This window comes from Protopterus annectens, chromosome 12.part0 (genome assembly GCF_019279795.1).
Source record: "Protopterus annectens isolate FY-2018-M chromosome 12.part0, PAN1.0, whole genome shotgun sequence".
Classification (NCBI taxonomy): domain Eukaryota; kingdom Metazoa; phylum Chordata; order Ceratodontiformes; family Protopteridae; genus Protopterus; species Protopterus annectens.
Window position 1 is genome coordinate 1,410,796,079 of NC_056746.1, and position 27,631 is coordinate 1,410,823,709.

The window sequence follows — 27,631 nt, forward strand, 5'->3', positions numbered from 1 at the left end:
GGAGGTGGAATTACATCAAGGATCAGCTCTGAGCCTTTTCTTATTTGCAATGGTGATGGACAGGTTGACAGACGAGATCAGACAGGAGTCCCCGTGGACTATGATGTTTGCAGATGACATTGTGATCTGTAGTGAGAGTAGGGAACAGGTGGAGGAGACCCTGGAGAGGTGGAGATATGCTCTAGAGAGAAGAGGAATGAAGGTCAGCAGGACTAAGACACAATATATGTGTGTGAATGAGAGGGGATAGAGGAATGGTGAGGATGCAGGGAGTATAGGTGGCAAATGTGGATGAGTTTAAGTACTTGGGATCAACAGTTCAGAGTAATGGTGAGTGTAAAAGAGAGGTGAAGAAGAGAGTGCAGGCAGGATGGTGTGGGTGGAGAAGAGTGCCAGGAGTGATTTGTGACAGACGAGTACCAGTAAGAGTGAAAGGGAAGGTCTACAAGAGGGTAGTGAGACCAGCTATGTTATATGGGTTGGAGACAGTGGCATTGACAAAAAGGCAGGAGTCAAAGCTTGACGTGGCAGAGTTGAAGATGTTAAGATTTGCACTGGGTGTGACGAGGATGGACAGGATTAGGAATAAGTATATTAGAGGCTCAGCCCAGGTTGGAAGGTTTGGAGACAAAGCCAGAGAGGCAAGATTACATTGGTTTGGACGTGCTGAGGAGGGATGCAGAGTATATTGGGAAAAAGATGCTAAGGCTGAAGCTGCCAGGTATCAGGAAAAGAGGGAGGCCTTAGATAAGGTTTATGGATGTGGTGAGAAAGGACATGCAGGTGGTTGGTGTGACAGAGCAAGATGCAAAGGACAGGAAGAAATGGAAACAGTTGATCTGCTGTGGCGACCCCTAACGTGAACAGCCAAAAGAAGAAGTCTTATTACCTCTTAAAGGAATAAGTACTTAAATATGTGGCATTTTAGTTTATTGCATGATTACTATTTGCTATGAACAGCAAAAGAAAAGACTGTAAATACTGAGGTGAAATTTTGATTGATACTTTATTCCTCATTCTGAAAGATAGTATTAACTTTGCAATCAGAATTTGATAACTTGTGAGCCTGTATATGCAACATATTCATCTTCTTGCTTTTCATTCATGTTAGCAACCCAAAAATAGATGAAAGAGTAAGATTAGTAATCATGTTGAGCACTGCTGAAAACTGAAATATATCTACTAGCCAAAATGCAAGTTAGGCAATGGGACAGTTACAGCTTGTTTAGCAGTAAAGGTAAAGAATAAGTTACCCTGATACAAAAAAGAGAAAGAAAAACAGCTGGCCTGCAGATATAGGTACAAATGTAGAATGAGGTTTAAAATTTTTGAAATTAATTATTTGATGAGTAATATTGCACCCCGTCTTGTCTGCTCATTTCTAACTCATTTTCATACTTAGGTGTCATTGTGGTGCACACATCTTCATTGCACTGCTATATTTATACCAGTATATAGAAAAATATTACCATAATAGCCACTTGCATACCTCCTAACAATACTCCCACTGCTATTGAGGAACTCATAGCCTGGACAGCCTCAGCCTACACCTACGAAATCATTATCACAGGTGATTTCAACTTAGACTGGAACACTTGCACTGGTGATAACCCCTCTACCTTCATAAATCTACATGGTTTCTCCCAAACTATCCAGATTCCCACTTGAATAGATAAACAAAGCAAAAGGGAAGCTATCTTAGACTGATCACTTATTAACAGTACAGATGCCTTCCAAATAATATTTTGACCATGGAATTACCTACTTAATCTACCATCAGCTCAATCCACCCAGAACCATTGTTTACAAAGTCATAGAAAATACCAAAAACTTCTTCAATGAAGCATTTTTAGACATGCTCAATAAATGTAACTGGACACAGCACCATCATCTCCAAGTCGACCAGGCCGTAACATACTTTAATGACACATTTCTAGCTATTCTAAATAGCTTAGCACCAATTCATATATGCCATATTAAAAATAAAAGAGTACCCTGGATATCAAAAGATAACATTTGACTTCAAAAACTAAGGGATAAAACCTGGTTTCAATAACAGAAAACAAAAGACAATAAAACTCTGTTAGCATACCAGCAGCTCCGCAATGAAACAAAAAAAAAATTCAAACTAGACAAAAAAAACATATTTTACATCTATGCAAAACAAATATGAAAACAATCCCAAAAAGTTCTGGGAGGCAATTAACTTGCTCCTCCACCCAGGTAAAGCCATAACCTCAGAGCCAACAACCAATAACCAAAGCGTGAGTATTGCCTCACAAATCAACACCTACTTTATAAACACCATCCTCTCCTTTGTTACAGGGAACAATTCCACCCCACCGTCTCTTCCAGCTAATGTGGAAACTAACAGCATCTCTCTTGACCTCAAACCTGTAACAACTAACACCATAAGAATGATGCTGAAAAAACTGAAACCTTTCTTAGCAGCTGACCACCTCCCCAATGAGTACCTCAAACTTTTAGCTGATGTCATAGCTCTGCTTATCTCAATTCTGGTAAATAAGTTTATAGCAGAACAATATGTCCCAAAATTATGGAAATTTTCCTAAATCACCCCTCTACATAAAGGGGGAACATCAACAGAATTAAACAATTACAGACCTATAGCCATCCTTTCCCCCTATGTCAAAATTCTGGAAAAATGTATACACGCTCAATTACTAAAATAGGTGCTATCTCACAATCTTATCTCTCTCTCCCAACATGGTTTAAGACCAAAACACAGCACCACCACAGCTCTAATTAATTTTTCTAGCACCATCAACCAACGCAGAAATTCAAACCAACAAGTAGCATCAATCTTCCTAGACATGTCAAAAGCATTCAACACTGTCTTCCATCAGAAACTCCTTAATACTCTTGCCTCACTAAGCCTATCAAAGACTTACCTGTGTTGATTCCTAAACTATCTTTATGACTGACAACAAGCAGTACGATGGAAATCCAAACTCTCAGCACTTCTGCCTGTCTCAGTCAGAGTCCCCCAGGGATCCATACTAGGGCCCCTCCTTTTCACCATCTGGTTATCTAGCCTTATCCACAACAAATACTAAAGTAGTTAAGTATGCAGACAATTCAACTTTAATCTGCTCATCAGATACCTTACCAGACCTCCAAATAGTAGCCCAACAAGCTTTTAATGATATCAAAACATATCTAAATAAATCACAACTGGTCCTCAACCGCAAAACACACAGTTAATACTATTTACCAGAGGAAAACAATCACCTACCACCACCCCTCCTTTCAACATTCTCTCAGCAAACAATACGGTCCTCCAACCAGTTGAGCATACAAAACTCCTCGGCATGACTAACAACAACAAACTCAGATTTGGCCAACACATAGCCACCACAATTAAGAAAGTTCACGTCAAACTTGGCTCACTGTGCAGAAGCAAAACATTCCTCACTGACAATACCAGACTAGCCATATCCAGAACCCTCTTCCTCTCTACACTCCTATATGCTTTCCCCCTCTTTAACAACTTAAAAAAATCAGACTTAACCAAATTGGAAACTTGCTACAACAAAATAGCCCACATCACAGTCAGCCTTCCCCACCAAACCTACCATTGTATTGCTCTACGTAAATTAAATTGGCTCGAGCTGCCTAACCTTCTCCATCTCTACCAACTTAAATTCACATGCAATATCATCTTCCATCTTGATAATTGCCTATCCCTCAAGGAACTTGTTGTTTCTACTCATGCCCATGAAGTCTAAGATCTACAGACAGAAACTTTCTCACAGTAAACAAAGCTAACAACACTCACGCTGAAATCCTATTCTGAAATCAAATAACCAAATTATGAAACTCTCTACCCCGCACCTTCCAAAACACACCTGAATCTACCAATTTCAAACAATTACTATTTGAACATCTATCCAAAAACTGGCATTGCTCCTGCACCAAACCTGACTGACAAGATATCTATAACTCTCTCACCATACTGTCCACTCCTTACCTCATTTTCTCCCTCTCCTCAGTGTTATTACTACTCAAAAAAAAAAAAAAAATATATATATATATATATATATATATATATATATATATATATATATATGGAAATCTCATTTGTTCATAACTATTATTTAATATGTACACAGTACTAATTTTATTTTTCTCGCAGTGATATTTACTGAAATGCTTTTGTGTTTTTCTTTTTGAATCTGTATCTACTAGAAAACTGTATTGAATACTTATTTGTATAGGCCAACTAGAAGATGTGTATTCTGCATTTTACTATATGTATACTATTGTACTATCTAATTATTGTATTTTGCTTATACTTCTGTGGAGCTTTTCACCCCAGGCCTCCTCTGAAAATGGGCTTCTGGCCCAGTTGGACTTTCCCGGTAAGTAAATGTAAATAAATAAATAAATGAAATATTTCACATATAGTCAATGTTGCTTATGGATTTAAAGCTTCCAATGCAGAACATATAAGGCAGTGTATGGTGTGGCAATGTGATCCTTCTCTGGATTATTATTGTTTTACAATTATTTATCTCAAGATGTGCTATCCACACAGCACTCCTGCTTAGGCTTCTCCAAAAACTTAACATCATATAATTTTCTCTTCTTTTGCCATGCACTTCAGCAAGATTTCTTCTCATCATTGCATTTTGATATGTTACCTTCAAATTGTTAGATATGAGAACCCTCAAATCTCTGTTCTAACATACCTTAAAATGTATTTTTATATGCCTGTTCTTAAGATTTCTAACCAAGAAAAATGAAGTTTTTAAATCCTTCAACTACCCCGACAAATTACACTACACTTATATTCAGTAACCTACTGCTGCGAGGTGACATGTTTCACTTTTTGACCTCTTATTTGTTTGCCAAACCACTGTCTCTACAAACACCTGCAATAAGAAACTAAATCTGCATCAGATGTAAACAAGACTCACTGAAGCGAAGTCTTGTTTATTTGTATTCCTAGCCTTTGGAAGAGGTTGCAGCTACTCTTAAGGTTAGTTTTGATTACTGGGTTGGTAGACACACATTTACATCAGTGTTATCATGTATAGCCTTGCTCAATTATGGAGATAAGCATTATTAAATGCTTGAAAAGGGTGACAAGAACTGTTACGTTTCTCTACTTAAAGATGTGTATAACTTGGCATCGAATGGTCACAATGATAACTCACCTAGTATGTTCCTATGTTACCGTAGCCCAGCAGCATAGCTTACACTTTATTATTGTAACTCACTTTATAGGCTGGTTGGTACCGATTGTTAAGAATAAGGGTGATGTGCAGAGCTGTAGTAACTACAGAGGGATTAAATTGATCAGTCACAGCATGAAGTTATGGGAAAGAGTAGTGGAAGCTAGGCTAAGAAGGGAGGTGATGATTAGTGATCAGCAGTATGGTTTCATGCCAGGAAAGAGCACTACAGATGCAATGTTTGCTCTGGTACTATTGATGGAGAAGTACAGAGGAAGTCAGAAGGAGTTGCATTGTGTCTTTGTGGACTTAGAGAAAGCATATGACAGGGTGCCTAGACAGGAGTTGTGGTATTGTATGAGGAAGTCAGGAGTGTCAGAGAAGCATGTAAGAGTGGTACAGGATATGTATGAGGGTAGTGTGACAGCGGTGAGGTCTGCAGTGGGAGTGATGGATGCGTTTAAGGTGGAGGCGGGATTTCATCAAGGATCAGCTCTGAGCCCTTTCTTATTTACAATGGTGATGGACAAGTTGACAGACGAGATCATACAGGAGTCCCCGTGGACTATGACATTTGCATATGACATTGTGATCTGTAGTGAGAGTAGGGAATAGGTGGAAGAGACCCTGGAGAGATGGACATATACTCTAGAGAGAAGTGGAATGAAGGTCAGCAGGACTAAGACAGAACATATATGTGTGAATGAGAGGGAGAATAGAGGAATGATGAGGATGCAGGGAGTAGAGGTGGTGAAGGTGGATGAGTTTAAATACTTGGGATTAACAGTTCAGAGTAATGGCGAGTGTGGAAGAGAGGTGAAGAAGAGAGTACAGGCAGGATGGAGTGGTGGAGAAGAGTGTCAGGAATGATTTGTGACAGACGAGTACCAGTAGGAGTGAAAGGGAAGGTGTACAAGAGGGTAGTGAGACCAGCTATGTTATATGGGTTGGAGACAGTGGCATTGACAAAAAGGCAGGAGTCAGAGATGGGCGTGGTAGAGTTAAAGATGTTAAGATTTGCACTGGGTGTGTCAAGGGTGGACAGGATTAGGAATAAGTATATTAGAGGGTCAGCCCAGGTTGGAAGGTTTGGAGATAAAGCCAGAGAGGCAAGATTATGTCTGTTTGGACATGTGCTGAGGAGGCATGCTGAGTATATTGGGAAAAAGATGCTAAGGATGAAGCTGCCAGGAAACAGGAAAAGAGGGAGGCCTAAGATAAGGTTTATAGATGTGGTGAGAGAGGACATGCAGGTGGTTGGTGTGACAGAGCACGATGCAGAGGACAGGAAGAAATGGAAACAGTTGATCTGCTGTGGCGACCCCTAATGGGAGCAGCCAAAAGAAGAAGGAAGCATTCTTCCAACCAGCTATATGTTTTTTTTTCATATCCCACAGTACTTTTACTGTTTGGCATGTCTTGATATTATTTATGAAAATGGACAGACTCTCTTCCTTTACTTTTCTGTGCTCTTTCAACAACAATAATATACACTGCATTTAGCTGCAGTACTGAACATGTGGCTGTACACTGGCTGCCTCCCTTGTGTTTTGTTTTGGAATTTTAAAATCTCTTGACTTTTATTATCCTTCTTTTTCCATACAGTTTATCTGCAGTTCCCTCATACTTGTGTCTATCTTAATTAGTTCTTTTATGATTAAAACATGCTCAAATCATTGTCATTATCTGTATGACTGGTGCAACCAGTTCTGCTGATGAAGAAGGTTCACTAAGAACTTGGCTTCTAATTTAGACCAGCTAAACAAACACAGACTAAGGAGAAAGACTGATAGTGTTCTGGACAGTTCTCTTTACCAAGACAATAAAGACATTTCTCTAAGCTATACTATAAAATACTGTACTATAATAACTTTCAGAATAATACTAAACACAGCCCCCCAAAAATCTGTACATCCATTAAAGAAATATTACATCCTGGCCATAATTTCAACCGAAACACCTCTCCAGATAACTCACCACTTGAAACTGCAATACCGTTCAACTCTTACTTTATAGACAGTACAGCATCTCTAACCAAGGATTCCTCAACGTCTAATCCCAGCCCTGCCCAATAGCCACATATCACCACATCCACTTTCACCTTCAAACCTGTGCCCACATCCTATATACAACTAGTCTTAAACTTAAACCATGCTCTTTTTCAGCTGATGACCTTCCAAGTGAGTACCTAAAAATAGCAGCCGATAGCATTGCCTGTCCTGTCTCAGTCCTTATAAATAGGTCAGTACAGGAATCCCATATTCCCTCTCCCTAGAAAAAGTCACACATTATCCTTCTGCACAAAGAAGAAAATTCAATAGACGTTAATAACTTTATACCTACAGCAATCTTATCTTCTTTCGCTGAAATACTTGAAAATGTATTCAAAAACAGTTGTAGACTATCTCCTGCAGGAAGAACTCTTATCCCCTACACAACATGCCTTCCATCCTGCCCATAGTAGTAGCACTGCCCTTGTAACCTATATAGACACTGTCAATAAAGCTATAGATAATGGCATACTAGTCTTTTCCTTATTTCTAAACTTGTCTAAAGCCTTCAACAATTTCTCACAGCAAACTTCCACTTCAAATGTCCTCACTAGGTCTATCTCAACCCACCCTTCTGTGGTTCAAAACATGCCTGTCCAACAGGTATCAGTCAGCAAAATTGCACTTCATGTTCTCTCCTTACCTCCCAGCCACCACCGGTGTACCACAAGGTTCTATCCTTGCTCCCCTCCTCTTTAACATGTTCACCAATACCTTCTATACATCCACACAACAGGACACCCTAATACAACATGCAGATAATTCCACTCTCATTTGCACATCAGACAACATGGTACACCTCCAAAAAATGACTCACAACTAATACTAACCCAAAACAGACTAAACTACTTTTTCCCCAAATCCCTCTCTCATGAAAAAAAAACAAAATTTAAAGTCCTCTCTCTTGATAATACAACCACGGAAGTTGCTTCTCATAGCAAACTATTAGGAGTGACAGTGAATGATAATCTTACATTCGACTTGTATAAATAAAAGTTGCATAAGAAAAACTCATCAAAACTAGGGATGCTTTACAGAGCCAAAAACGTTCTCACTGAAACAATTAAAATTACACCTGCCGCTACTTATCTCCTCCCCACACTTCTTTATGGTGCTCCCATCCTTACTAACCTCCAGGCTTCACAAAAATTATAACTTGAACAATGCTATAACAAAGTTTATAAATTTGCAGCACATACCCCTTTCAGGACCCACCACTGAAAAGCCTAAATTGGTTAGAACTGCCTCCTCAACTAACAACACAACTTCTTACCACCTATAAAATTATCCAGCATCCATCTGCCTGTCCAACACTAAAAAAACATTCTACATAACCATGTTCCCAGTTGGTCATTGTGATTCAGTGACCAAAACTCATGTATGTCTACAAACCTACCAAATCTGCTGGGCATTGTCTGTATTCTTCCAAGGTTGCTAAGGCCTGGAACTCCTTACCTACATTCATCAGGTCTATACCCTCATACCCATCTTTCAAAATCACTCTAAAAGACTTCTTAGTGAAAATCTGGCTCTGTTTTTGCTTAAAACTAGGATAAGTTATATCCCTAAATGTAAGCAAGTAACGTTTTCATTCTTTATACTTTCCTACTCTCCCCTCTTCACTTACTTCCATATGGTTATCTGTTTCTCTTCATTGACTTTCCTTCTAAATATGAGCAAAAAAAAAAGAAAACTCTAGCAAGGATAGACTTTCTACTGTGGGATTTAAACCTCTTAGAAACAACATAAAATATACACAAATGACCCTTTAAAGACAGCAGGTGTTTTAGCTATATAGTAATTCTGAACATCCATGATTTTTTGTTTTTAACGCAATTTACAAACAAACTCAAAAAAATAATACCAGACTACCTGCAAACATCCACATTGCATTCTCTTATAATAGCATCAGCACATTACAAATTCCATACTTGGCTTATCTTTCGAAACACAGGATTGTCATACCCAGCTGATATACATAACCATTAGGGTGTCTGCAAAATATCTCAACCAATAATCTAAAACAACGAGTAAAATGTTACATAGAAAAAGCAATCAGTAAAAACCAAAAGAAACTCTGGCAAGACTAGACTTTCCACTGTGTGATCCCTTGAATTGTATTAGAGGCAACATGGGATATATGCAAATGACCCTTTAAAGACATCAGGTGTTTCGGCTATAAGGCAATTCTGAATGTCCATGACTTTTTTCTTTTTAAGTGTATTTATGGAGAAATTCAGGCCAATAAAGTCAAACCCTACTAGCTGTGGACATGCATCTTTCACCATTCTTATGGCATCATATAGCTGAAACACATGATGCCTTTAAAGGGTCATTTGCATATATCTCATGTTGCCTGAATACAATAAGTTTAAGGAATTAGATAGTGAAAAGTCTAGCCATGCTAGAATTTTCTTTTGGTTTTTACTGATTGTTTTTCCTGTGTGACCTTTTTACTCATTGTTTTAGGCTGTTGGCTAGGATATTTTGCAGACACCCTAATGGTTATGGATATCAGCTGGGTACTACAATCCTGTGCGGCTAAAAGAAACCCATTCATTCTATTTATACTGTGTTGATGATGTGATAAGATGGAAATATGTATGTCTACTGCTAGAGGGGTTAGGTCTCAACTTATCTATAAATAGACTTAAAAACAAATCAAGCCATAGATGTTTAGGATTAATATGTAGCTAAAGCACCTGTATCTATATTATGTTGTTTCTGATACAAGAGGTTTAAAAAATCATAGAATTCAAAGTCTAGCCTTGCTGTTTTTTTTTTTTTTTTTTTGGTTTCTCTCAAGTATATCATAAGCCTGTTTTTCACTAGTTTCATATTGTGATTCCTAACTTACCTTTAATTTCTCTGCAAACTAGATAACAGTTTTCTTTTGGTTGCTTTCTAAATATATCATAAGCCTGTTTTTCTCACTTCATATTGCAATTCCTAACTTCCTTTTAATTTCTCTACAAACTGTCTAAAATTTCTGTAAATATTAAATGATTGTCATATACCTTGTGTCATTTCTTAACCAATGTGTTATGTTTAATTTGTTATAATTATCTAAACTGCAGATGTTTTGTTTTATTTTTGAAGATGGTAATGTTGTTCTTAAAATGTTTTGTAATACTTTGGAGCTTTTCTCCCCCAGGCCTCTGAAAAAGGGCTTCTACTCAGTTTGACTTTCCCGATAATCACATGTCAAGAAGGAAAAAAGCACTTAGCTTCATTAAATGATAGCTGAGCATATTCAAATTGAGCCAGTAGAAAATCACATTTGGAAACACAATGATATATGACATCAGATATTTAATTCATTTTAAGAGAAAAATGTTTCTGTTAAAGTGTTACTGATTTACTAATATTTATAGATAGACTTACAGAGGACTCCTAGATATGTTAGTTTTATGAGAATCTTACTTATTATGAGCAATAAAGATTGAAAGAGATTTATCTGTAAGTTAATTAGTTGCACTTTCTTCAGTCAAGTGAATGATCTTATAAAACGTGTTTTAAAATATTGCCTTTTAAAAACAGTACTTGATATTTTTTACTGTTTATTTAATATGCCTGGAGATAGATATTAATCAAACTTATTGTACCTCACTAACTTTTGACTTTCCTTGTAAATAATGTTAGAAAACACTATTACCAGCACTGCTGTCATACAGAGGCAGAGCCCTATGACTCAAGTGACCTGGGTTCAATTAGCAGCCCAGGCACCTACTGGAGATGGCTGAAGAGGAAAAGCGGATGATGTGGCTGAGCCCATTTACCTTTCTCAGGTGTCAATGGTGGGGTATATGGCACACAGTGCACTGATTTTCCCAATGGCAACCAAGAGGAAAAATCAGGCATCCATAGAGGAAGCACAATGGTCCAACAGGGACCAAAAGAAAAAAAACTGTGATCCTATTATCCACTGTGAGTCCTCCACGCAAGTGTGCACCTTTATATTCCCATATAATTATATGCCCATCAGCATCACCAGCCTTCTATCCAAAGCCATTGAAAGTATCATAGCAGAGCTCATCTATGCAGTCATAGGCAATATAAATTATCTAGATTCCACTCGGTTTGGTTTTGTGAAGAGCAAGTTCTGCAGCTTAAACCTAGTAAACTTATTTGAAAGGTTAGAGAGGCTGTGGACAGCAGATACTCTGTACACTTTGCTTATCATGACCTGACCAATGCTTTTGACACTATCCCCATGCTGGTATTGTGAAAAATTAAACTTATTGTAAATCCTTATGTTTTCCACCAGATTGAAAATTGATTATCCAATAGATCATAAGTAATGAAAAGTGCTGATACCCTCTCTGAACATAATATTGAAGCTAGTAGATACCAAAGGCATCAATGCTGGTCCCTCTCAAGTCTAGCATTTATTGTGCAGACATGCAGGTCAGCATCCTTGAAATGTGGTTCATAGGTTCATAGGTGTGTACTAGGCTAATGGCCTCAGAACCTTTACAAACCTAACCCATAGGATTACCCTGGCATCTTGCCACCCAACCTTAGTTCCCAGTGCCTCTGTCAAGTAGAGCCACTGGAGTGATCCCTGGGGTGAATTTTCTATTTCCCATCCACTCATCAAGATTTCTCTTGAACAGGGCCAGTGGGGTGCTCTGTTTGACATGTATGGGAAGTCTATTCCATAGCATGGGCAGTCTCTGGGTTATGAACATGTCCCTCCAGCACATTCTGTTGATTGTGGTAATGAGGTTGAGGTCTCTGGAGTGTGTGGTGTGGAGGGATTGGGATTTCTCTAAATGTAGCATTTCTAACAGAGCTGGGTCAGACACGGCTTTGTAAGTCAAGCAGAAATCGTCTCTAAGTAGGCGATATGAGACAGAGAATATTTGGAGTTTTTTGAGTCTGTCCATATAGGACAAGTGTTTAAAGGCTGAGGATCCTCTTTGTGAGGTACTTTTCTGGCCTCTCCAGTTATTGCAGGTGTCTAGTGAGGTACATGCCTCTTTCTTCCTGGATGCAAAACCCTTAGTAATGAGATGTACCACATGGAAAGACTTTCTGACCACAGTGAAAATGTGGTGGTCAAAAGAGAGGTTGCTGTCAACCTGTGTTCCCAGATCTCTTATGACGCCTTCTGTGTTCAGTGGACTACCATCGATGTGGTAATTCATGGGAACTGGATTTTTCCCAAAGGGGATGACGACACATTTTTTGGCATTGAGCTTATGGCCATGGTTTTGACACCAATTGCTAGTCTCAGTGAGGCCTTTCTGTAGGATGTCAACATCACTTGGGGAGTTAATAATGGCTCCCAACTTGCAATCGTCTGCAAACTTTGTCAGCCAGAGTCCCTTTGTATTGGCCTGGACTTCTGAGAAGTAGATACCAAACAGGAGAGGACCCAGGACTGATCCCTGTGGGACTCCACTCATGACTGGTTAGCAGTCTGACTTGGAGTCAGCTACTTTCACACTGTGGGTTCTGTCTGTGAGCCAGTTTGCAACCTACCTAGTGATATAAGGGTTGATGCCTAGCTTAGTGAGTTTTTCTATGATTCCTGAGTGGGGAATGGTATCAAAGACCTTGCCCAGTCAAGGTAGGCTGTATGAACCACATTGCCTTCATCCACAGCTCTGGTGACTTGACTCAAAGAAGTCGACCAAGTTGAGCAGGCATGATCTATCCTTCACAAAATCAAACTGTGTGGGATACAGAGTTTGGAGATTCCCTATATCCTTGTTTATTAGTTCCATGATGATGCATTCCATAGCTTTGCAAATCAGACTTGTCAGGCTAATGGGGAAATAGTTCTCAGGGTCTGTAAATGCTTCTCCTTTGTGGAGAGGGATTACTGTAGCAGTACGCCGTTCAGTAGGGACAAAGTCTGAGGTGAGACAGTAATTGAACAGGGCACACAAGTGAGGTGCCAGTTCACTCTGTGGTTCATGTAGAACACAGCCGGGGATATTGTCAGGTCCCATAGAAGCTGTATTCTTGGCCTTGGACAGTGCTGTTTTAACCTGCGCAACAGTAATACTGGGTGCCTGGCAATTTACTGGTATTGTGATTGGTCCTTTGGGGGGTGAGATGGGTAAAGCTGGCACTGAATCTGTCGGCCAGTATATTGGCAATATTTGTTGGCTCGGTATAGGAGGTATCATTGTGCAGCAGCTCAAAGAAAATCTGGGTATTGCTGCGCAGATTCTTTACTTAACTATAGAAGACCTTGTGGTTGTCTTTACTATCTGCTGCAATTCTATTTTCATAGCTAGCTTTAGAGGATTTGATGAGGGATCTCAACTTTTTGTTGAGGCTGATAATGGAGTTTTTCCATTCTTGGGACTTCACCTTATTCCACATCAGTTTCCTCCTTCTGTTGTAGAGTTTGTTTATGGCAGGGGACCACCAGATTGGCTTCTTTTTTTGGAGGAGAGTGTCTTGGTTCTATTGGGTATTTCGAGATCCATTCATTTGTGTACGTGTTCGTACAGTGCATTGATGTATGATTCGGCGGTCATGCAACTATTCTCCATTTGCATTGGTGCCGTGACGTTAGCCACCTTTGTTTTTGGAGCCCAAAGTTAGCTTTGGAGAAGGTTTTCATGGTGGTTACCTTTGCGGGGGGTGGGGGGGGTGGATTTCCAAGGTGATTTGTTTGCGGTCAGATCTAACCAAGGAGGAGCTGACTATTGTTGTAGAGCAATGGTCGCCCATGTTAGTAATGACCAGGTCAAGGATGTTGCTACCTCTAGTGGGGGTAAGAACGAACTGGTCCAGGGCATTGGAATTAATGAATTCCAGGAAACGTTGGGCAAATGTATTGGTACATGAGTAGTTTTCCCACTTAATGGAGGGGTAGTTGAAGTCGCCCAGTATGAGAGTGTTAGGTTGGACCCTTATATTCTCCAGGGTGCTTAGGAACATGGAGTGTGAGTCTTGTGACATGTTGACTAGGTTTTCTGATGAATCCAAGCCAGGCAGTGTTATATGCTAATCCACTGATAATAAACTGCTCCATCAAGGGGTGGAATTTGCACATACCTGGTCTACTGAAAACAGTCTCAAGCTAAATGCAAAAAAAGTCCAGCATAGTTTTATAGTTTTAATTAATTTTCTCCTCATATGTTATGTGGTACTCGTCTTCAAACAGATACAGTCACACAGTCATAGACAACTGTGTGTGTGTGTGTGTGTGTGTGTGTGTGTGCGTGCGTGCGTGCGTGCGTGTGTGTGTGTGTGTGTGTGTGTGTGTGTGTGTGTGTGTGTGTGTGTGTGTGTGTGTGTGTGTGTGTGTGTGTGTCTCTCTCTCATTGTCTTGCTCAAATTCAATCATCATGTTTCCACCATAGCCTAGAAATCTTTCTATCTGGCTCAGTTGGTTTCGTCATGATTCAAACTGGTTGTCTTACCACTGTACTCTTAACCTTATCAGACTCTTCGTTGAATACAATTCCCCCTTTATTATGTACAAATACAAATATATGGCTGAAATGAAAAGGCTTTAAATTTTTTAACCAAAAACATTAAAGGCCTTGAAGCCTTCAATTATCCTGACAGATTAGCGCATCTCTTCTTATACTCAGTGACCTAACAGCCGCTGCAAGGTGACTTGTATTCTGCTTTCTGAGCTATGAAAGACTCAATCCTATTTGACCTTCTAGTTCTTCACAAAACCAGTGGTTCTACAAACACTCATACCGGCAGGTACCTAAGTTTATACCAACAAATAAGCCTCACTTGACAGATATTAACAGTATACTCCCAGGCTATGGAATAAGTTACCACCAGAAGTCAAGCAAGATATTGCTTTAAGGCAAGTCAAGATGATTGAATGGGTCAACACACATTGACACCATGGTTATCGCACAGCCATGTGTGAACTGGAAAGTTAGCACTATTAAGTGCTCATCTGGGAGGGGCAAGAACTTTGAAGTGTGTCTAATTAGTGGTGTATATAGCTAAGCATTTTATGGTCCCTGTCATCACATGCCTAGGTTTATTCTCCATTCATATTACTAATTGTAGGATAAGCCATGTACCCCACTGTAAGGGCTATCTCAGTTACTGTGAAACTGTTAAAAGATTGTAGCATTTTTTTCATTTCCTTGCAACACATTGTTAGTGATTTTTTTCACATTTATTTTTCAATGAAAAAAATATACAAACCTTGGTCCTTGGATATTTATTCCATTAGTGAAACACATTCATTAAACAGTCTTTCTTGATGAACCAGTGGATTATTGAACAACAGCTAGGTGTGTGTGTGTGTGTGTGTGTGTGTGTGTGTGTGTGTGTGTGTGTGTGTGTGTGTGTGTGTGTGTGTGTGTGTGTGTGTGTGTGTGTGTGTGTGTGTGTGTGTGTGTGTGTGTGCATGCACAGTAATTACTAGTCCATTTCTCTGAATTCATTTTAATTAACTGTGTTTAGTTTATAAGGATGTTTCCAGTTAAGCATACATACTGAGGAAGATTCATAAGTTACTGTTTTTTTCATCACAATAACACAAAAAACAAAACAGTTACACAATTACAATTCCTTTCTCTCCACATCTCTTGCAAAAATGTGTTAATTAAACTTGAAAGAATGAAGTTAAATTAAACTAGCTGGAAATATATGGACAGAAAAACTATTTCACTCTCTGCACTTTCTCTCGTTGCAGCTTTCTTAACTATACATTTTAATTACTTATTTGCACTTTTGTTAATTGGTATTTGTTATCCATATTACTTCTGTCATGCTGTGTTTTATAACATTAATTCACTGGAAGTTTTGCAGAAAGAAAGATAAAGTTATTAGTCTGTTTTTTACATTCATATAATAAAACATGAGAAGATATTTTACATGCATTATTTTTGTTTTTTCATTTAAAAGCACATATTATTTGGGGTCATGAAAATATATTTGGAAAACAGATAGAAAATCAATATATTTTCATAAGAATTTGCTATTTAATATAAATGTAAGATGTTAATCTAATTTTATATTTATTTTATCTATGACAAAATGTATTGCAATTAGATTTTAATCTTACTGTGAAGCAAATTTATATTATTCTAAAACGTATCTGGTGACTAAGTTAATAAATATGTTTCTTCATTATGGTGCTTGCTGACAATAAAAAAAAATCTTACCTTGAACTATTATGTAGTTCCATAGTTTTCATTAGTAATAGCGAGTGGTATAAAAGCGTGGCACAGACATTCTTTTGTATATGTTGGACTGCTTCATAATAGCTCTGAGATTACAATTCTAATGTTTATAGACACAACTTGGTAGTACTGATGTAGAGTTTATTAGGACCAAATGTGACATGATTTGGTTATATGGTATTTTGCCTTGGAATAGTCCAGAACAAAGAATTTTGAACCATGGTAGGTATTTTGTAGTGTACCAGATGATGAATTATTCTGTACTTTCATTTTAATGACTACAGGTTTTGTTTTTCAGACACACATTATCTGATTGAGTTATTTGGAAAAATGTTGCTTGTATTTTAAATTTCTGCTTCATTTTGCCCAAAAAGTTTAACTATTATTTTAAGGATAGCTGTATTCTACGACTGTGCTGGTTGACATTATAAATAGGCAATGTTGCCACCAGTAGGAAGAGCTGTTCTACATAAGCTTTCTTCATTTTAGCCCCTTTTGACTTAAATTACATAACTGGATTTTAGGATTCTGGTTCACACTGTAATATGAGGCTTTACTGCTGTTTGTAAGGAATGAAGTAAAGTATTGAAATCTGCAAACTATAGGAGTGGGCAAGTATAAAAAGGCTAAATGGAGCACACAGATGAGAAAATAGGACCGATATAAAACATAGCTTACCTTAAACCACAACCTTTTTCATATTAGAATGCCTCTATTTTTATATTATGTTTGAAACTGCTGAATACTGCCATAATTATCTACTTATCAACTTATTATTTCTTAACTGTCTGATGTTTTGGTAAAATGAATAAGAGAGTTGATAAAAGTGTAGTTTATAATTAATGGAGCATGCCTATATGAGCTGAATCAATATTGCCTTTCATAAATCAACTCTGCAAAACAGTAATTAGGATATGTAGGAATAATGCACCTTAATATCTAAAGATTCCCCTTAAATTATAGAAAACTAGTAATGTTTGAAACTGATGCAATTTAATTGGTTCATTATGTTAGAAAGTCAGTTAAGTGGGTAGAAACCTTTGATGCATTTGAGGTTCATTGTTAAATGGGAAGAATCGAAGAAGCTGAAGGATTTCTGTGTTTTCTAAAATTCATTTCTGTGCATTTGACATATCTAGTTAAAGTAGTGCATCTGGGACACTAACTATCACAACTGGCAATAAAGGCAGTGGTTGCATACCTATTTTACTAGTATACATCTCAACTGGTTTTACTATTGATAAGAGTTCATATCTGTTAAAAAGGAGCTGTACACATATGAAGAATGGCTACACCCGGCAGCTGACTAACAATATCTTCAGAAGCATTACTTCCTCTGTCAAGTGGTAGCAGCATTGCAACACATAATATCCTGCCTGACTTCTTTTGTTGTTGAAATCACTGGAATGTGTTTAAAAGTCACAAGAACATATTTCTGTATGTATATGCTTTCAATCTTGTTGCACTTTTAATTCTGCATTTATATATATATATATATATATATATATATATATATATATATATATATATATATATATCAGAGAGAGATATGTGTGTGTGTGTGTGTGTGTGTGTGTGTGTGTGTGTGTGTGTGTGTGTGTGTGTGTGTGTGTGTGTGTGTGTGTGTGTGTGTGTGTGTGTGTGTGTGTGTGTGTGTGTGTGTGTGTGTGTGTGTGTGTGTGTGTGTGTGTGTATAGATATACATATGTAATAGTTGCACAGAGACAGCTGCAAAGAAGTACAGAGCTATCTCAAGAAACAAACCACCCTGGTAGAATTACAACATCAAAAGGCTGTATAACAGAAGGAAGAAAGTCATGGCAAAAATTAGGAGTGCAGCACCCAGCAGGATAAAAGCACTCTCATCTAACTAAACAAACAATGCCAAGGACAACCACAAGGCATTCTTAGCTATGCCCGCATCCTCAAAGGCAATACACAATTGTATGCAGAGCTCATTGTTAATGGAGCCACCTATACTGAGCCCTGCAGAGATGATAAATCAGCAAGAAAAGGAGAGTAGCATTGCTGGAATTGAATTCATCCTCACGTCATGGTGAGTACCTCTACAAGGTGGACCCTGTTTTTCACAAAATCTCACCAAGACGACACTGATATATATAGACTGTATTTTATACAGCATATATGATGGATAGAAGTAGGTTAAAAAATAAAAAAGACAGTTGGGTGCACAAGACCCAGGATAAAAAAGTGCCTGATCCTGGTAGGCAGACTAGTGCCAGGAAGGGAAAAGATGACAGTGTAGGATCCTCAAGACACGGAAACATTTTTACAATGGGGCTAGGCCAGGCCTAGGGGGGAGGACCCCCCCCCGTTGTAGAAGAAAGTAGTAGTCCACAAAAATCACAAAAATTGATAGGCCAAAAAAGAGCCATAAAGACAATAGAGTGGACTTTTGAGGATGAGAAAGAAATCATGTACTGTTACTATTATGAATGAAGCCAAGAATTTCCATGCATAAGATACACAAAAAGACTAAGAGAAATTAGAGGAATGAAAAATATTTGCACAAGAAAAACTGTCAGAAGCTTCAAATAAAAATGTGTTTATAGGGTATTTCTTGGCTAACTGCCTTGAAGCACCATTGTAAGCCTATCCTATATCTTGAGGTTAGAATCAAACCCTGTACTTTGTGTCTATGAGGTAAATACCTTAACCATTATGCTAAACCCACAATTGTGTTAATTAATACAACAGATTTATGAAAAACATTATATAGACCAAGAGACATTGGGACGTTTGGAAAAAGAAGCAACTGACAAAGTGCAAAAATGTAAAGAACAAAATCTAGAGATTTTTGAAAGGTATAAAAAAGAAATATGGGCAGGAGAAAGAAGAGAGAGTGGTGCAATATTTATGCAAAGGAGAAAGCCAAATTAATCAATACAAAAAAGCAACCCCAAAGATACTTGAAGAGAAATACAGGCAAATGCATTCAGATATGGAAAATGTCACAATAGAAACATAAGATCACAAAGAGGGAATGTGGAACAGAAGATTAGTCAAGTAGAAGTTCAAAACTCGAAGCTGAAGTTATGTAGTACCTTCAAAGTGAAGGATTTTGTGTAAAAAGTCTAACACGGGTTATATCATAGCATGATGAAACAATGAGTCCCCCAAGTAAGGAGAAACAGGAGGAGCTGGAGACGTCTGAAGAAGAAATATGGACGTGGGAAAGAAAAAGAGATTTAATATGGTGCGATATTTATGCAAATGACAAAGCAAAACTAATCAATGCAAAGAGAGCAGCACCAAAGATATTTGAAGACAAATACAAGCAAAGGCATTCAGATATGAAATTTTTTACAATACAATAAATAAGAAAACAAAGAAGAAAAATAGAAAAAGAGGATTAGTAATGGAGAAGTTAAAGAACTAGAAATTAAGTTTATGAATCACCTGCAAAGTGAAGGATTTAATGTAGAAAATCTAACTTTGATAACATCAAAGCAGGATAGAGCAGTGGATCCCCAAATTAAGGAGAACTCAGTGGAGCAGGAAACATCTGATCAGTTGCCATATGAGGATACTTTGGAGCCTTCCACGGGAAATCAGTACAAAAGTTCAGATGGAGTTATACAGCAAGGGAAGGAATTGGAAACTGCGGGAACTGTGACATAGTCAGTGTTGTGGAGTGATAGGCCAGTGAGTTCCCATATGAAAGAGCAACAGATGAAACAGCATGAAACTGAAGATAATTTGGCACAGGATGATGCTCTGGAACTTTCTATAGAATGCCCACAGGAAATGGAGAACAAAGAAGGTGCACTCAGTTTAAAAGAAAATGATTTAAAAGAAGAGTTGTTTGATTTAATAGAGATGGACAGATATATTAAGATCAATGAAAGAAATAGATTACAGAAAGTCAATAGAACCCAAAAAGTTAGAAATTTGACAAAAAAATGAACACAGTAATTAGTACTATTCATAGAGATTCATGCAATATAACAGAAGTAAATAGGATATATTACTGTACAGCTAAATTAATAACAGATAAAGTCTCACCACAGAAACACAGGACATTAAGGGAAAGGAAGGGGTGAGATCAAATGCCTTCATAGAAGTATTGAATAGAGAAAACTATAAAGCAATTATTAAGATAAGAGGTGTCACTGTTAGAAGAGTATAGAAGAGGGAACAGATCAACAAAATACTTAGAAAGATAGACATGATAAAAGCAACTTGAAGTATCAGAACAGATCAGGATCTATCATGCAGTATCACAAATAATAAACTAAAAATATCAGCACAGACAGAAAAACTTAGAAGATATGCAGATAAATATAAAGGAAAAATACAGAATAATCGATTTATTGATGACCCAAAAATGTTTTATAAAGAATTGGGAAACAAGGTAAAAGGAATTGAAACACCAGCAAAAGGGAAAAAAAAAAGGAAATATATACATTTTGGAGACATATCTATGAAGATCCCGTGGAACATAGCAAAGATGCTAAATGGGCAGAAGAATTAAAAGAAAGAATAAGTTAAAATGTATAAGATATGAAATGGGATGAAGTAATGGCCAGAGAGATAGAAACAAAGTTAAGAAAAACTCCTAATTGGAAAACCCCAGGCCTAGATGCAGTAACTAACTGCTAGCTAAAAGTATTAACATATTTACATGAAGATTTAGCCATGAGTAAGAACTATTTGTATGCGAACTCTGAACAGACACCAGCCTGGTTAACAACAGGAAAAACAATACTCTACTTAAGAGAGAACCTGCAAGCTATCCAAAAACTATAGACCAATAACTTGCCTTCTAACAATGTATAAACTTTGTACTGGAATTGATGTCAACAGAGTTTATAGTCACTTAGAAGAAAACTCAATCATGGCAATGGAACAAAAGGGTAACAAAAGAAAGTCAGATGGAACAAAGGATCATTTGTTGTTAAATAAATTTATAATGGAAAATTGTAAAAAGGGGAAGAATTTAAGTATGGCATGGAAAGACTATAAAAAAGCATTTAACAGTATCCCACATTCATGGATAAATGAGTGCTTAAATAAGATACACCCTACACTGATCGATTACAGAGTGACCATGAAACAGTGTCAAACCACTTTACAGTTAAGTCATAGTAAAGGGCAAATTATTATTCCAGGGATAAAAATTCAAAGGGGGATATTCCAAGGTAACTCTGTTACCACTGCTCTCCTGTCTTGCCTTTAATCCATTAACCTGTCTACTTAACAGATTAGGTCATGGCTACAATTTGGCTCCAAGAAAACAACAAAGTATAAAGACTTATCATCTTCTTTTTGTAGATGATTTAAAACTGTATCAGATGATAAACTGAAAGCATAACTGGAAGTGGTCAAAACTTTTTCAAATGATGTAAGAATGTCATTTGGTCTTTATAAATGTGCAAAAGGAACCTTTAAAGCAGGAAATCTGCAGCACAAAGAAAACATCAGTTTGGGACAAGAATGTGATATAAAAGAACTTGAGCAAGAAGGATCAACAATAAAACATGAACAAATGCAAATACAACACAGCAAGGAATATTTTAGAAGACTAAAATTAATACTGAAAATGGCATTGACATTGAAAAAAGTCCAAGCTATAAACCAAGTTGATCTTCCTGTCCTAACTTATAGTTTTGGAGTGAATGACTAGCCCCAAAAGGTGTTGGATAGGTTGAACAGGAAAACAAGAAGGGATTCTTCATGCACATCAAATGATTTATAAAAATCAGTGCAGACCATGACTATACATTCCCTGTTCTGAAGCAGGTGTGGGCCTCCTTGAAATTGATTACATGTATAGATCTACAATCATGGGACTGCATGCATATCTGCTGACCTCACAAGACCCAAATGTAGTGAAAGTATTTAAACATGAGGAGAATCGGTCTAAGATGACTTCCCTGCTTAGTTTAGCAGAAGCATATCAGTGTCAAGTGAGAATGGAAATCAAACCAGAAGTAGATAAAAATCAGGCAGCAACTGAATATGTCAAAAAAACAACAAAAAGAATATAAGGTGAAGAATCAGATCAGAAGGCAAAAAATGTGGAAAATGCATAAATATAGTTGCAAGTATGGAAAACTCTGAGAAAAACCGTATGTTGATCAGGATCGAATGCAGGACTGGTTAAGGACAGTTGAATTTAAACCAAAAGATTAAAGGTTAATATTGGTAGCACGATAATGGACTAGTTACATGTTGGTTTACAAAGTCCATTGAATATGTGGGAAAAACAGAATAAATGTAGGTTTTATAAAACAGAATTGGAAACAGTCGCATATACGGTTGCTGGTTGTGATATACTAATGGCAGAAGGACTGTATACTGAAAGGATAATAATGTGGCAAGACTGTTGCATTTGGGATTGTGCAAACATAATATTGAAGCAGCTGAAAAACACTGGAAATATGAGCCACAAAGCATTATAGAAAAATTATGAAGTTTATATCACATGGGATCACCCATTAACAACAGTTCAAAAATATATGCAAGAAAACCAGATATAGTAGTCCAGTGACTACAGTGTTTTATGTACAGAGAGACACAAAGTCATAAAATACCAGGATCTGCAAACTGAAATGAGGGCAATGTGGAAGAAGGATGCCCAGACAATTCCAATAGTAGTAGAAGCAATGGGCCTGATAAAAAAGAACTTACAATCGTACTTAGATATGTTACAAATACATGTATCTCCAAACGAAGTGCAGAAGGAGTCATTACTGGGCACATTGTGGGTGCTACTAAGAGGACTTCTGGTTAAATTAAAGATTGAAAAAAATACTAATTTCATGAACTTTAATCATACTTTGACTTAGAAATGGGGTCCATTTCCATCATGGTATTAGAAACTCAAGAGACTTGGAGAAATTAAAACAAGCCAAAAGATATAGCAAACCTACTGGCCAACAAATTCATCTCCAACTTTACCCCTTTCTCCCTCTCAAACTTCCCTTAGGAAATACTATCAAATATAACTCCCCCTACTATCACTAGGGAACAGGTCCATAATGCTCTCTCTAAGGCCAAGAACACTGCATCAGTGGGCCCAGACAATATCCTGGGATGCCTTCTAAATAGCATGAAACATGACTTATCAGGCCGTCTGGAATTGCTATTTAACTATAGCGTAAAAACAGGCTTTGTGCCTCATGAATGGAGAACAGGAAACAGTCATCACTGTACACAAAGGTGGGTCATTTACAGACCCCGGAAACTACAGACCCATAAACCTCACTATTCTCATATGCAAAGCCATGGAAAGAATTATCATGGAAATGATCAATAATGACATAGGAAACCACCAGACACTGCAACCAACCCAATTTGGTTTCATAAAGGGTAGGTCATGCTCACTCAACCTGGTGGACTTTTTTGAGAAGGTCGCCAAAGCAATAGATGAGGGTAAAATGGTTCACACTGCCTACTTTGACCTGGGCAAGGCATATGACACAGAAGCCCACTCGGGTATTGTTGACAAACTCGAGTGGTTAGGTATAAACCCTTATATCACCTGGTATTTAGCAAGCTGGCTCCTAGACAGGACCAAAGAAGTTAGAAGTAGGGAGTCCAACTCTACAAAGAGGTGAGTCACAAGCAGAGTCCCTCAGCGATCAGTCCGGGGACCACTCTTCTTTAGCATTTACTTCTCTATAAAGTCAAGGCCAGTGTCAATTTCCTCTGGCTGGCTAAATTTGCAGATGATTGCAAATTAGGAGTAGTTAGAGAATCTCCCACTGACACAAAAGTTCTTCAGGAAGGGCTGACACAGACAAATAACCAGTGCCAGAGTCATGGACTAAAACTAAATGCCAAGAGCATAATAGTATCCTTCAGAAAGTTATCCACCCCTGGAAACTATCATATTGACAACACATCCCTAAGAGCTGACCTAGTAGACAGGGACTTGGGGACACACACAGGCAGTAATGTAGCCTTTTACCACCACGTGTCTACAGCTGTGAGGAAATCATTCAATGTAGTGAAACGTATAAATAAAGGTATGGCATCTAGGTCGTAGGAGGTCATTGTTCCACTACATTTGGCATTCATCAGACCTATCATTGAGTACAATGTCTCCTTTGATATGTAACTAACCAGGCATATCCAACAACTGGAATGTCCACAGAGGTTCCTCACTAAAAGAATACAGGGTGTAAGTAACATGTCCTGTGCAGACCACGTCAAGGCCCTATCCCTGTATTCTGTCTCAAACAGGCTGTTTAGGAGAGATCTATGCCTGGCATTGTCAGACCCCACCGTGATGGATCTCCTGTATATCCACAAAACAAACAACACCAGAATTACCATTTCCAAAGACTTAAATTTTGCCTGTGATATAGATAGGACCTTCTGGAGATACAGGTATGTATTCCAGAGATGACCCCTTCTCTGAAACAGGCTTTCCTTCCATAGGATCATAGGAGGTTACTAGGCTAATGGCCCTGGGGCTCTTACAAGCCTAGCAAAGAGTTTATCCCCAAAAAGAAACCTCAGTCAGCAACTATCACCCCTGTCAGTGAGAGACACAGGTGGAACCCCTGGGACAAATTTGTGGTTTCCCATCCACTCATCAAGGTTGTGCTTGAAGATGGTCAGCAAGGTGCTTTGTTTGATGTTTATGGGAAGTCTATTCCAGAGACAGGGCAGCCTCTGGGAGACAAAACTTTCTCTCCATCAGGTTTTGTTGATGTCACATATTAGATTCAGGCCTTTTGAGCAGGTAGTGCATGAGGAGTTAGACTTATGGATATAGAGCAGCACTAGTAGAGCAGGGTCCAAGATTGTCTTGTAGGTGAGACACAGATCACCCCTGAACAATCTGTATGATACCAAGTAGAGTGATATTGATTTGAGCCTATCTGCATAGGACAGGTGTTGGAGGCCATGGATTCTCTTTGTCAGGTATTTCAGTGGCCTTTCCAGTTGGTGTAGATGTTTGGAGAGCTACATCCCAAACGGGGTGTTATACTTAATTATTGGACTAATGAGGGAGGAATATAGAGAGGTAATAACCTACTTTTTTCTGGATGCAATCCCTTTACTTATGAGATGAACCAAATAAAAGTCTTTTCTGACCACTACCACTACATAATGGTCAAATGTGAGGTTGTTATCAACCTGAGTGCCCAGGTCTCTCACCACAGGCTGTGTACTTAGGGGGTTGTTGTTGATGTGGTAATCAATGTTTTTGACGAATTGGATGATGATACATTTTTTTGCATTTAGCTTGAGGCTATGACTTTGGCACCAGTTATTAGTTGCTGTGAGACCCTCTTGCAGTATGTTAACATCATTTGGGGAAGCAGAGTTCCTCCCTAACCCATTTCAAGTGGAATTTGGAAAATTGGATGAGGAACAGGAAATTCATCCCTGGTCTGGTGCCTATGCCTCTAATGGACACAGGCAGCTAGTAAATGGTTCATCTCCCAGGCCCCTGCTTGTAAATGTTTCTTCGCCCAAGCCCCTGCTTACACTTATCAAGACTATCAGAACTTGTCAGAAATTTGGGATGCATAGCTAGGCTTAAAAAGGTCCTTGTGGTCATTAGCCTAGTAAACATCTATGAACCATAATGTGCTTAACTATAGAATGCAACATAAGTGTAATGTGAGCAACTGTTTGGAGAGCAGAAGATTAACATCATTCTGTAATCCTGTATTTAATTCCTTCTGCTTCCATTTGTATACTATGTGACTCTACACAAATCACTTAACAAGACATTTCTCCCAGATGGAGTCTGGAAAAGCTCCATTATTATTATAACAGGCAGCTAACAACTATGAATTTACGAAAGTCAGAAATGAATACTCCTCCTCAAAGGCAGCGCAGTAGCCTAAGAGTACATATTTGTACAGTCTCACACACTAAGGTAATGGAGTTATGTCGTTACTGTTAGCTTTCCAGTCAAGTTCAGCAACACCTGTTGTAAGATGCTACACCCGTCCATTTAACTGGGTCCCCTTCAGATCATCGAACTTTTAAAAGATCGACTTTCATATGGCCGAGACCATATGATTGAACTTTTAAAAGTTCAAATGCAGATCTCCATACAGCGTGGAATGGGAAGAATTCCCTTTTCAGCAATGTAGTGCGATCTCTTGCCCCCCTGCTCAGAGCATGTAGGGTTTTTTTTGTTTGTTTTACTTTTTTTTACATGTTTGAACATTTAAATGTTCAATCATATGGTCTCAGTCATATAAAGTCGAACATTTGAAAATTCTATCATGTAAAGTAAACCCATTTAACTACATATTATCACTATAAAGTTGTGGCAATCGTGAGACCATTATAGTATTTTTTTCCCCCATAGCAGTCATTAAAATCAGTCCTGCATAATGTTCAGCATGTGATCATTCAGTCTAATGTTCTTCATCCTTTAAGGTTTGGCAGTTTTCTTTTGGTTGTCTTTTATGTTCCTGAAACAGAAGCACTCATTAGTTCCTTAGCAGACTAAAGATACAGTCCACGGAACTGGTTTTATTACTGATCTTGATGAGAAAAACTCAAGACTGAAACTGACAATTCTATGTTTTTTCTGTTTTTTTCTGTTTTAAGAACGGCTGGCATCAATAATCTTTAAAATAAGTGAGCTCAGTATATCAGAACATCAACTGCTTCCTCTCTGATATGCAGAAAAAAACCCACCAAAGTATTAAAAAACACAAATATTTTAATATAAAAACTTATTTTGACCAAAACATCAAAAGTAACAAACAATATAGTTGAATTAATTCAGTTAAGTGCTTTAGTCCCATGTATCCATTTTGACTTCATCAGAACTGAAAATACTACAAAATGTCACTTAAATGATTAGCAACACAATTATATTTGTTGATATTTTAGCATTTCCTTGGGTATAAATGTGTTTAATTATTTAGATATTAATTGCATTTAATTGGTTACATCAAATATATTATTATTTTAACTACTGATGTATTAGATATGTTTGTACATGAAACTCTTCAAAGCTGTTGGATTGTATTTTTGATGAAAGTGTATATTCTTTAAGAAATATGGCACCTGAGACTCAAATTGTATTTAAGTGAATTTGAGTTAATTTGTCATGTTACATCTATTCTGTCACCATTTAAAGGGTCATGATTCTTATAACTGAATTGGCTATGAAATTTTCAGCAATTAGATTTAATCCTCTATAGACCATCAGATTACTCACTGTATTTTTTCAATAAATTTCAGTTTTACCTGAGTTTGTGTGACCTGACTGGGGACAGAGACCCTACATTGTGACAGTACAGGA